At 43.0% G+C, this 12,522-nt stretch overlaps 1 protein-coding gene across 2 annotated transcripts in view; it reads right to left on the bottom strand.

Annotated features, from left to right (window-relative positions):
* The window catches only part of LOC137378197 (microtubule-associated protein RP/EB family member 1-like), a 71,755-nt gene that overhangs the window by 4,255 nt on the left and 54,978 nt on the right, over positions 1–12,522 (bottom strand). The window lies entirely within an intron of this gene.

Raw genomic sequence — 12,522 nt, 5'->3', positions numbered from 1 at the left:
AGCGGAGACATGGATGGCCGGTGGGTCTGATACCAGTGACGAGCTCACATGGCCTTTTCTTGGGAATCCTGCCATCTTCCATGCGGCTCACATGGCCAAGCCATGTCAAGCGCCGCTGGCTCAGTAGGGTGTATATGCTGGGGATGTTGGCTGCCTCGAGGACTTCTGCGTAACAGATACGGTCCTGCCACCTGATACCAAGGATTCTTTGGAGGCAGCGAAGATGGAATGAGTTGAGACATACATTGTCCAGGCCTCGCTGCCATAGAGCAAGGCACTGAGGACACAGGCTGTAAACACTCGGATTTTTGTGTTCCGTGTCAGTGCGCCATTTTCCCACACCCTCTTGGCCAGTCTGGACATAGCAGCGGATGCCTTTCCCATGCACTTGTTGATTTCTGCATCAAGAGACAGGTTACTGGTGATAGTTCAGCCTAGGTAGGTGAACTCTTGAACCACTTCCAGAGCGTGGTCGCCGATATTGATGGATGGAGCATTTCTGACGTCCTGTCCCGTGATGTTCGGTTTCTTGAGGCTGATGGTTAGGCCAAATTCGTTGCAGGCAGCCGGAATCCTGTCAATGAGTCTCTGCAGACACTCTTCTGTGCAGGAGTCAATGCAGCATTGTCAGCAAAGAGGAGTTCCCTGATGAGGACTTTCCGCAATTTGGTCTTCGCTCTTAGACGGGCAAGGTTGAACAACCTGCCATCTGATCTTGTGTGGAGGAAAATTCCTTCTTAAGACTTGAACGCATAGGAGAGCAGCAGTGAGATGATGATCCCAAACAGTGCAAGTGCGAGAACATAGCCCTGCTTCACGCCACACAGGATAGGAAAGGGGTCTGCTGAATTGTGCCTTTCAGATTCTTATGGAATGAGGTGATAGTAGCTTTGGTGGACATCCGATCTTTGCTAATAGTCTGAAGAGACCACGTCTGCTGACGAGATCAAAGGCTTTGGTGAGATCTATGAAAACAACATAGAGGGGCATCTGTTGTTCGCGGCATCTCTCCTGTAGCTGGTGAAGGGAGAACAGCACGTCAATGGTGGATCTCGCAGCTCGAAAGCCGCACTGCGCCTTAGGGTAGACACGCTCAGCCAGCTTCTGCAGTCTGTTTAAAACGACTCGAACAAAGACTTTCCCCACTATGCTGAGCAGGGAGATTCTACAGTAGTTGTTGCAGTCACCACGGTCACCCTTGTTCTTACAGAGGGTGATGATATTGGCATCGCGCATGTCCTATGGTACTGCTCCCTCAACCCAGCATAGACAAAGCAGTTCATGGAGTGCTGAGTAAAGCAGGCTTGGCACTCTTGATTATTTCAGGGGTAATGCCAGCCTTTCCAGGGGCTTTTCCACTGGCTAGAGAATCAATGGCATCAGAGTTCCGATTTTGTTGGCCGTTCGTCCAGCTCATCCATAATTGGCATGGACTGGGCTGCATTGAGGGCGGTATCAATGACAACATTTTCCCTGGAGTACAGTTCTAGGTAGTGCTCCACCCAGCAGTCCATTTGCTTGTGTTGGTCAGTGATTGTATCCCCTGATATAGGCTTGCAGGGGAGGAGGGGGTGATGGAGGCGATCTTCTTGATGGTTGGCCAAAAGCTCTCTTAATGCCATCATACACTCCTCTGATGTTTCCGGTGTCGGAGGCCAGCTGAATATAACTGCATAGGTGTTGCCAGTAGTCATTTGCACAGCGCCTGGCTGTTCTTTGTGCAGCACTTCGGGCTACTTTACGTGCTACGGATCTTAACTCGCCGGGGGCTTTCTTGTAGTTCAGCAGTGCAGTGCGTTTAGCTGCTATGACAGGTTCCAGTTTTTCAAAGTGAGATTGAAACCAGTCTGCTTCTCACGTTTGCCAAAGGTGGTCATTGCTGAGTCATAGATGGCGTCACTGCTGTGGGCCCACTTGGTCTCTGCATCCCCTGCCAGAGTGTTTTGAAGGGCTTTTTCAAGTGAATTTAGAAACTTATGTAACAGCTGTGGATAAGAAATTGTATTAGTGTTGATGCGCGGGTGGCCCTTCTGCTTGGAGTGATGTAGCTTCTTTGGTTTGAGGGTAGTGATAATGGGGGACTTTAATTATCAAAACAGACAGAGCCAGTAGTAGTGTAAAGGGCAGTGAGAGGCAAGAGTTCAGAAGAGTGTTCAGGAAACTTTTGTTTTTTTTTTTACAGCAGTACAACGAAAAAGGAGGCATTGCTAAACTTGGTTCTTTGGAATGAGGTGGGCCAACTGGATCAAGTGTTCGGAGAGCATTTCGGGGGCAGTGATCATTGTATCATTACGTTTAGGCTGACTATGGAAAAGGACAAAGAATAATCTAGAGCAAGATTAACTAACTGGGGGAAAGCCAACATCAATGGGGTAAGAATGGAGCTGGGGGCGAATATATTGGAGTCAAAAGTTGGTAGGAAAACCAGTAGCTGAACAATGGGCTACCTTCAAAGAAGAGATAGTCCGGGCAAAGTCAAGGTATGTTCCTTCGAAGGGGAAAGGTAGAGCAAACAAATCCAGAGCTCCCTGGATGACCAAAGAGGTAGAGATTAAGACAAAGAAGAAGTGTGCTTATGACAGAAGCCAGGTAGAAAATTGAGAACCAGGCTGTATATAGAAGGTCCAGAGGGGAGATGATAAAACAAAGAGCATGAAAACAGACTGGCAGCTGACATTAAAGGAAATCCCAAAGTTTCCTATGAACATATAAATAGCAAAAGGGTGGTGAAAGGAGGAGTGGGGCCGATTAGGGACCATAAATGGGATTACACATGGAGGTAGAGGGCATAGCTGAGGTATTAAATGAATACTTTGCATCTGACTTTACCAAGGAAGATGCAGCAGCCCAGGCAATGGTGAAAGAGGAGGCAAGATAAAGGTGACGTATTAGATATGCTGCCTGTACTTAAAGTGGACCGGATGGGATGCATCCAATTATACTGAAGGAAGTGGGGGTGGAAATCGTGGAGGCACTGGCTATAATTTTTCAGTCTTCCTTAGACTTGGGGATGGTGCCAGAGGACTGGAGAATTGCAAACATTACACCCTTGTTCAAAAAATGGGTGTAAAGGTAAGTCCAGCGACTACAAGACGAAACTTATAGCTCATGGTATAAAAGGGAAACTAGCAACATGGATACAGAATTAGCTGAGTGACAGGAAACAAAAAGTGTAGTGGTTAATGGATGTTTTTCAGGCTGGAGGAAGGTTTGTAGTGGAGTTTCCCAGGGGTCAATGTTGGGACCGTCGCTTTTCCTGATTTATATTAATGACCTAGACCTTGGCACACAGGGCACAATTTAAAAGTTTGCAGATGATACAAAACTTGGAAGCATTGTGAACGGTGAGAAGGATAGTGTTGAGCTCCAAAAGGACATAGACAAGTTGGTAGAATGGGCAGACGGGTGGCAGATGAGGTTCAATGCAGAGAAATCGGAAGTGATTTATTTTGGTAGGAAGAACATGGAGAGACAATATAAAATAAAGGGTATAATTCTAAAAGGGGGTGCAGGAGCTGAGGGACCTTGGTGTATATGTGCAAAAATCATTGAAGGTGGCAGGACAAGTTGTGAGAGTGGTTAATTAAGCATACAGCATCCGGGCTTTATTAATAGGGGCATCGAGTAAAAAGGAAGTTATGTTGAGCTCGTGTAAGACATTAGTTTGGCCTCAGCTAGAATAGTGCGTCCAGTTCTGGGTGCCACACTTTAGAAAAGACTGAGGACATTGGAGAGAGTGCAGAAAAGATTCACGAGAATGGTTCCAGGGATGAGGGACTTCAGTTATGAAGACAGATTGGAGAAGTTAGGACTGTTTTCCTTGGAGAGAAGGCAGAGAAGTGATTTGATAAAGGCATTCAAAATCTTGAGGGGTCTGGATAGAGTAGACAGAGAAACTGTTCTCGATCCTTTCACGAGTGGGAACAAGGGTACAGATTTAAAGTATTTGATAAGAGAAACAAAAGTGTCGAGGAAAAACTTTTTCATGCACAGAGTGGTTAAGATCTGAAATGCACTGCCCGAGTGTTATGGAGGCAGGTTCAATTGAAGCATTTGAAAGGAAATTAGACTGTTATATGAAAAGGAAGAATGTGCAGGGTTACGGGGAGAAGGCATGGGAATGGAACTGAGAAAATTGCTCTTTCAGAGAGTCAATGCAGACACGATGGGCCGAATGATCTCCTTCTGCGCTGTAACAATTCTGTGAAAAAAGAATGTTGTCACAGCTTTGTACTGGCACACAAAACCTTGAGTAGCAAGTGTGGCATGTGGGGTTGTAAAACTTAAGGGGAAACCATTTTATTAATTCAAATCTTATTCCAAATTTTTAAGAGGGGGTTGATAGCTTTGCCCCAACATTTGAATTGTTAACTGATCACATGGCACTGCCCACTCTGTCAATACAGTCTTCCAAGTGAGGTATTGGGTAGGTGTCTGCCTTTGTTACAGCATGAACTTTTCTGTTGACTAAGCAAAATCTAGTTGATCTGTCAGGTTTAGGCTCTAAAACCACTGGCGAACTTCAGCTACTTTGACTGGGTTCTATTAGGTGGTTTTCCAGCATGTATTGGATTTCTGCTTTTACCTGGGTCAGTTTCTCTGGACTTAAGCAATAAGGATGCTGTTTTATAGGAAAGGATTCCCCTACACCCACATCATGTTTGGCTAAGGTTGTACATCCTGGCTTATCCCTACAGACTCTTAAATGCTGCGAGTAGCCTTGCTAGTCTTCTTCTTGTTCTGCATCTAAATGTGAAAGCATAGTGTCCAATCTCCTTCGCAATTCAGTATTAGCTAACCGGATAGTAGGAGGTTCAATTTGAGAATGGTCTAGGCCTCCTTCTGCTTCATCCTCACTATCCATTTCATCCTTAACTGTCCCTACTCTCTCATACCCGTGCTTGCTTCTCCTCCTCCTGGCGATATTGTTTCATGTTATTGTTTTATGACACAGCTGATCCTTTTTCCAGCAATCTGGGATGTCAAATAATTTACCTTACCAATTTTCTTGACCACTTTCTATAGACCATTGAACCGTGATTTTAACGGTTCACCCTGTTGAAATACTAACACCTCATCCCCTGGTTGAAATGTTTGGGTCTTGGCACGCTTGTCTGCCCATTTTTTCATTGTTGTTTGGGAAGCGTTAAAGTGTTCTTGAGCCACTTTGCGTGCTGTCGTAAGCCATTCCCAGAACACAGATACATAATCTAGCACAGAAGATTCATCCCTCGGTTTTTAAAACCTTTCTTTAATTAGTTTTAGAGGACCTCTCATCTCATGTCCGTAAACAAATTTTAAAGGATTAAAACCTGTAGACTCATTAGGCGAATCCCTAACTCAAAACAAAATAAATTCTATCCCTTTATCCCAATCATGAGGATATTCATGACAGTATGCCCTGATGTGCTTATCTAGGAATATATTCTCTGGGAAAACACCAATTTGCATGCACAGCAATGTCCCATACATGACGTGAATTGTTCAATGAAAGGAATATTGACATCCTGGGGAACTTCCTGTTCCTCTTCAGTCCTATGAGATCTTTAACATCCCTAATAGGGTGGTGGATACAGATCCAATAGTCACCTTCAAAAGGTAATTGGATAAATATTTGGAGAAAAAAAATTGCAGGGATGTAGAGAAAGAGCGGGAGAGTGGAACTAACTGGATTGCTCATTGTAAGAGCCAGTGCAGACTCGATGGGCCAAATGGCTTCCTTCTGTGCAGTACTATTCTATGATCATTGTTTTGAGGGTCTGTTGGTATCTTTCTAAAGCTCCGCTCCCTGTGTCTGTGGGTGGGATGAAGACTGACCGTTCTACTCAAATTACCCATAACTTCCTGAAAATTTTTAGACATAAAATTGGAACCTTGATCCGATTGAATTGCAATCGGTAATCCATATCTAGTGAATAACTGGGTTAACTTCTCTACCACTACCGTAGCAGAAATTGTTCAAGAGAATGGACTCTGGGAACCGAGTAGCCATATCCATGAGTGATTATATATTGGTGTCCTGCTTTTGTTTTCGGCAAAGGTCCTACACAGTCTTCCAACGCCCTCTTAAATGGTTCCCCAATAACTGGTATGGGAATTAGAGGTGCCGGTTTTATGGCAGGTTGTGGTTTTCCTGACACGTATAGCACGATCTACGAAACTGCACTAGGTCTTTGGAAAGATCTGGCCAGTAAAAATGTCGACTTACATAAATTTGGTCTTCTGGATTCCCACATGTCCAATTATAGGAATTTCAAGCGCTATCCTTAATAGTTCCCAGCAATACTTTGATGGTACCACTATCTGATGAACAACCATCCATTCTTCGTCCACAAGTCTGTGAGGAGGTCTCCACCTCCTCATCAGAATCCCATTTTTAACATAATAGCCTTCCGGAACTCCTTTTGCCTCAGCTGGTGTTAGAGCTGATTGTCTTCTCTGATCACGGCTCAACAAGTTGATCCAGAATTAAGTAAAGTGGCACAAACATTTCCTTCGGATTATCCAAATTCCCAAAGAAAGTTTCAGATATTCGACTAACTGACAGTGCCAACTTTACCTCCGACAATGTAATTTGTTTAGCTATTGCTTGGGTTACTACACATGAAGTAAAAATTCCTGGAACTTTTTCCTGCAACTGTTCTGGCTCTTTAACTTCACTTGGTTTTTCTGTGACTACTGGAGAAGCTACTACCTTCGCTCCGGCCAAATCATTCCCAGGAGTAGGTTAACTCCATCTACTGGCAAACTATGGACAACTCCTACAGTTACCGTCCCAGTCATTAGGTCACACTCTAGGTGCACCCGATACAAAGGTACGGTATATACTCCCCGCCAATACCATTCACTAAAACTTTAACATTCAGTGCACTCTCTGGTGGAAATGTTATGCCTTTCCCCAGCAAAAGAATTTGGGTGGCTCCTGTATCCCTGAGTATAATTATAGTAAAGTGGGACCAGTAGGGCAACATTAGAAGATTATTTAGCTTTTGGATACGTCAACAGTCTTAGAGGGAATAAGGAAAAACACTCTAGTTGTGGGGAACCAGGGCATGATGGGATACATGGCCAGAGCCCGGGGAAAGTAGTACAACCAGAGCCTAATTGCCTCCACATCTGTGTAAACATGCTTCACTAATCAAGGAGATAAGGGTGCAAAACTACAGATGGAACAGGAAGCCATAAACTGTGGTATTTGCCAGCCTCAAGGCTGACAAAGGAACGACAGGAGAATGTTGTTAGTGGGGCAATACAATCCAGTTTATTGATCAAGCTGCAGACTTGGAATGTGTTGTGGTAGTGTGAACAAATGAGTAATGGTTATTGTATTCTATAAACTTATGCTACAGATTCTTTCACTATGAAGCCTCTGGATGTTTCACCAGACACTTCTCCCTTGCACCGTGATCGAATAAACCTTTATTTCCTTTAATCCCGTAGATTCGAAAGAGTGGTTATTTTCTCAATAGGTTTACCTGCTTCACTTGAGGGATAAGGAGCTACTTTTCCATTCGACAAGAATTTCCTATAACTCTCATATCTTATTCACAACCTCTGCACTCAAATTTATTTATTTATTTTTTTAAACTTGGCCTTACAACTGCAGTCGGAGCTACAGCCTGATCTGCTGTGCTGTCGATCAGGGCCCCTTTCACAGCATTGGCTTCGTGTACCCCAATAAGTCCCATGGATTTCCCCCACAACTTCCAGCATTCGGCACAAAGATGTCCCACCTTGTGGGCAATGGTAATATTTAGACTTGCAGAGCTCACTTACACCCTCAGCATCTTCCTTTCTAGCCTGAGAAGATCCCGGGGCATTCCCAGCTGTCCCTTCCGGTCGCCGGCTACTTGCCTTCCTTTCACTCACCCACCTTCTATCCTTCTTAGGTTTGTGTGGGGTGACGGACAAAGGGTTTGGTGTTATACACAAGCTCAATCATCCATTTCTGCTGCCTGTCTGGACCTTGAAACCTTCTGGTTCTCTACATGGGTTCTTACTGATGGAGTGAATTTTTAAAATTCTTCCAGGAGAATTAGTTCCTTCAGCTTCTCATATGTGGCTTCCCTCTTTAACGCCCGTATCCAACGATCAAAATTAATTGGCTTTACCCTCTCAAATTCTATGCAAGTCTTCCCAGACAATCTCCAGAGGTTCCGAAATTTCTGTCTGTATGCTTTCAGGAGCAAGAATAACCTTTTTTGCCATCTGAATCTGCAGAAGCCTCCTCAGAAAGGATGGCATATACTTCATGAGCTCTGCCCATCAACCTCCTTTGCATAAGCAGTGTCCAGCTTTCTTTTGGCCACTTCATCTGTCTGGCTATCTTTTCCAAAGGAAATGAAAATGCTCCACTGGGTCCTGGGCTGGAGTCAGATTTTTCCTCACCAGAACTTTCCTTGGAGTCAAAGCCACTCTTCTGTCTTAGTTCCATCTTTTTTTAAATTCCAATTCTTTTCCTTCTTTCACTTTCCTTTTCCTCAAGTTCAAGTTCCTTTATTGTCAATTCTCTTTCAAGTTTTTTCAATTCTTTTTCCTCCTTTTTCTGTTCAAGCTTAAGTTCTTCTATTTCCCGTTCCTGCTCAAGTTTGTTCAATTTTTTTTCTGTTCGAGCTGCTTCATTTGTCACTGAATTTTAGGTAATTCAACTGCACTACCCTCTGGTTTGCTTTCTTCTTCCAATTGCAAATAATGTGCTATTACTTCAATTAGTCTGCTTTCTTCACTCCTGGTTTTAACTCCAACTCCAATTTGCTGCCAATGCTATTTGCTTAACCTTGATTAAGCTCCTCAAATTACTCAGGGATACATCCTCCGTCCCCAGAAAAGTCGCAGCAACCGTTAAAGACATTCCGGTGGCGTAGACTTTACAATATTACACAAGAAATCTGGTTCTTTTAACTTTTCCTTTTTCAATTATTACCCCACTTACAATTGTATGTTGTTGGTGTTGGGTTTATCCCACAAAGAGCCCCCAATTATATGTTACGATTGAGGCGAGGGGAGTGCACTGTTTATTCTAGTTCCACTTCTCCACAGGTCACAACATACATTTAAATTTTCCCACTTACTGATACAATCGTAGACTCCATTTTTCATGGAATTAAACACAACCAGATTTCTTTAACAAAATTATCAGATTATAAAACAAGTCCTAACCAGATTGAAGTATAGCAGTTTCCTTTTTACCTTAGCCCCTCACACACATACATAGGTTAACCAGAAAAATGAAAGGGATTTTGGTTTTAGAGCTAGATTATAAAAAAGACAAAAAAAAACTTAGGCTGAATACTTGCTCATTCTTGAAGGGAAAAAAAATGGAAAGATGTCCTTTATTTATGGTTTGGTGTGGCTATTACTGGAATCGTCCCAGAACAGTTCTTTCCAGATGATGTTGATGATCAGTTGGGTAGGCTTTCCAAGAAATGCAGCTACAGAGGCTTCAGACAGGCCTTACAGCAGAAATGTGGCTACAGGGGTTTCAGTTCCCACACATTTGATATGCAGGGTTTCTTTCGGGGGGGGGGGGGGGGGGGGGGGGAGGAAAGAGGGGAAGAGTGATGAGCTGGGTTTTTCTTGGTAGGCAAAAACCAACTGTCTTCAACAATTCAAAAAAGTGCAACAATAAACCTTCTAGAAGTCAAGCTTCCTGACCTCTATAAATCTTGACCCGTCACTTCTCTGTAAACATCTTCTCCAAGTCAAAACAATAAGCTCCCTGCCGGTATTTTATCTGAAAACTGGTGCCTTCCAGTAAGGGCCTGTTTACAAGTCAAGTCCAGGTACCTTATGGTGACTTTTTAAAAAAACATGTTCGGCAACTCTTCAAGCTTCCAGATGAATCAATGTCCATAATTCAACTATAAGTCCTTAAAAACATATTTTACAAAAAATAGAAGCACTCTCGAAACATACAGCATCTTAGGCTTCATTAATAGGGGAATAGAGTACAAAAGCAAGGAAGTTATGTTAAACTTGTATACAACACTGGTTCAGCCTCAACTGGAGTACTGTGTCCAGTCGTGGTGCCACACTTTAGGAAAAGGTGTGAAGGTATTGAACAGAGTGGACAAAACATTCACAAGAGTAATATCGGTGATGAGGAACTCCAGTTATGTGGATAGACTGGAGAAGTTGGGATGGTTTTCCTTTGTGAAGAGAAGATTGAGAGGAGATTTGATAGAGATGTTAAAAATCATGAAGGGTCTGGACAGAGCAGATAGGGAAAACATACTGGTGGAAGGATCAAGAACAAGAGGGTACAGTTTTAAGGTAATTGACAAAAGAAACAATGGCGACCTGAGGAAAAACTTTTTCACGCAACAAGCGGTTAGGATCTGGAATGCACTACCTGAATGTGTGGTGGAGGCAGGTTCAATCAAGGCATTCAAAAGGGAATTCGATTGTTGTCTGAAAAGAAGAATGTGTAGGGCTATGGGGAGGCAGCAGAGGAATGTCACTAGGTAAACTGCTCTTTTGGAGAGCCAGCACAGACACGATGGACTGAATGGCCTCTTTCTGCGCTGTAACAATTCCGCGATTTCCATCTAGCGCATGCTGTTGCACAAGTTACGAACTGTGTGCAGTGTCTAGGGTCCATCATACCTGAAAAGACTGTAGGAGTTGAGCGGGGATTATATTAAATGGCACTGAATGGGATTCTAAGGGTTTCAAAGTCCAGGAAGGCCACAATGGTATAAACAGAGTTTGTGGGGGTGGTGGGGAAAGGGGGGTAAAAGGACTTGCTGGACGCAATGCAACTTTACAAATCACACCAAGGGCTCAAGCAAAAGCAAACCAAATCACCTCACATCGCAGACTGAAATTTACAAAGGCATCAAAACCTACAAGTGTGTGTTGTTACACAAAGGAGGGAATGGGTGTTCAGGATGCAGGTCTACATCACATGGCGTGCAGGAAGAAATAGCCTTGTGTTTCATTGGCTCAAGAGGGAGAAATGGGAGATTATGTAGAATGCAGTAAGCCAGTGAGCAATGATAGTTTATTAAGGGAGTAGATGCACAATCAAGGCAGAACCCAGGCTTCTGCCCCAAGAGCAAGCTGGGCGGGGGGTTCATGGTAGTCCAGCTGCAGGGCTGCATAAATAATTCAGGGCACTACAATGGCACAGGCACATCCCACAGCACAATATGTGGAATAATAATAATATTGTAGGTGGTAACAGCTGATCACAGGGCTTTACTTCTTTTGGGTAGTTTTTCATGCAGCTTGCAGACTTCTCAGGGTCCAGAAGGATCAGAAATCAGAATGATGGTCTTGTGTGCAAAGTACCTAATTGGGATGTAGTAATTGAATTTGGAATTTAACATTTTCTTCCATCCCCAGAAAGCATACGTACATATAAAAAAGCAATTAAAAATGCTACTTAAAATGTCTGACTACAAAGCCTAGGTGTTAGCCATGGCTCAGTTGGTCGAACTCTTAGCTCTTCAGTTACAAGGGTGTAGGTTCAAGACCTACTCCAGAACTTCAGCGCAAAAATATAGGTTAACACTCCACTGCAAGTACTGAGAGTGCGCTGCACTGTTGGAGGCACTGTCTTTCAGACGAGACTTTAAACAAAGGTACGGCCTGCCCACTCAAGTGGACATAAAAGATCACACGGCACTATTTCGAAGATGAGCAGGAGAGTTCGCTTCAATGTCCTGGCCAATATTTATCCCTCAATTATCACCACAAAAACAAATTACCTGGCTGTTATCACATTGCTTGTGGGAGCTTGCTGTGCACAAATTGGCTACCACATTTTCTACAACAATGACTACACTTCAAAAGTACTTCATTGTCTGTAAAGCACTTTAGAACGTCTGATGGTTGTGAAAGGCACTATATAAATGCAAGTCTATTTCTTTTCATAATACAAGGGCCTAGAGTTTCCACTAGCTTGCACTGCTTTTTTTTTTAAAAGCACAGTTCACCTGAAAGTGGCTAAACCAGCTTAAAGTTTGAGGAAGTTCAAGCGCTAATTACATCCAGCACAAATTGAGTTTGTGATCTTTTACGCTGATTTAAACACATCATGCTGGAAGCTGGCCGCGCTCTCAAAATTCCACCATACCCGCAAACCAAATGAATCACGATGGAGAGTTTCTACTAACTGCATCTGTTTGCAGGCTTGAGGAAACACAAGTTAGCTTTTTAAAAACTATTTAATTTACTCCAAAACTGACTACTGTACACCAAAAATTAGATAATGGATCTCGATTAGTCATTTCCAATTATTTAAAATCAGGTTACTCACAGGTGGTGGACTGACTCTCATTAAGCATATTTTTTTTTGTCATAAACCCATTTTTAACTGTTAATAAAACTGACCAGGTTACCACATAATATAAAAGGATTTTTTTAGTGCAAGAAAAAAATTACATTTTAAGCACTACCTGATTACGCTTACGCATGGCAGATTTTATGTTCAGTGATATGCCAACTAGTGGAAATTGAGGGGGAATTTTTAAAAAAATTCAGAAAACTAGCACAATTTTGAGTAAAATTTGTGCCCAG

This window comes from Heterodontus francisci, chromosome 16 (genome assembly GCF_036365525.1).
Source record: "Heterodontus francisci isolate sHetFra1 chromosome 16, sHetFra1.hap1, whole genome shotgun sequence".
In the NCBI taxonomy this organism is placed as follows: Eukaryota; Metazoa; Chordata; class Chondrichthyes; order Heterodontiformes; family Heterodontidae; genus Heterodontus; species Heterodontus francisci.
This window is presented reverse-complemented; position numbering and strand designations above follow the sequence as displayed.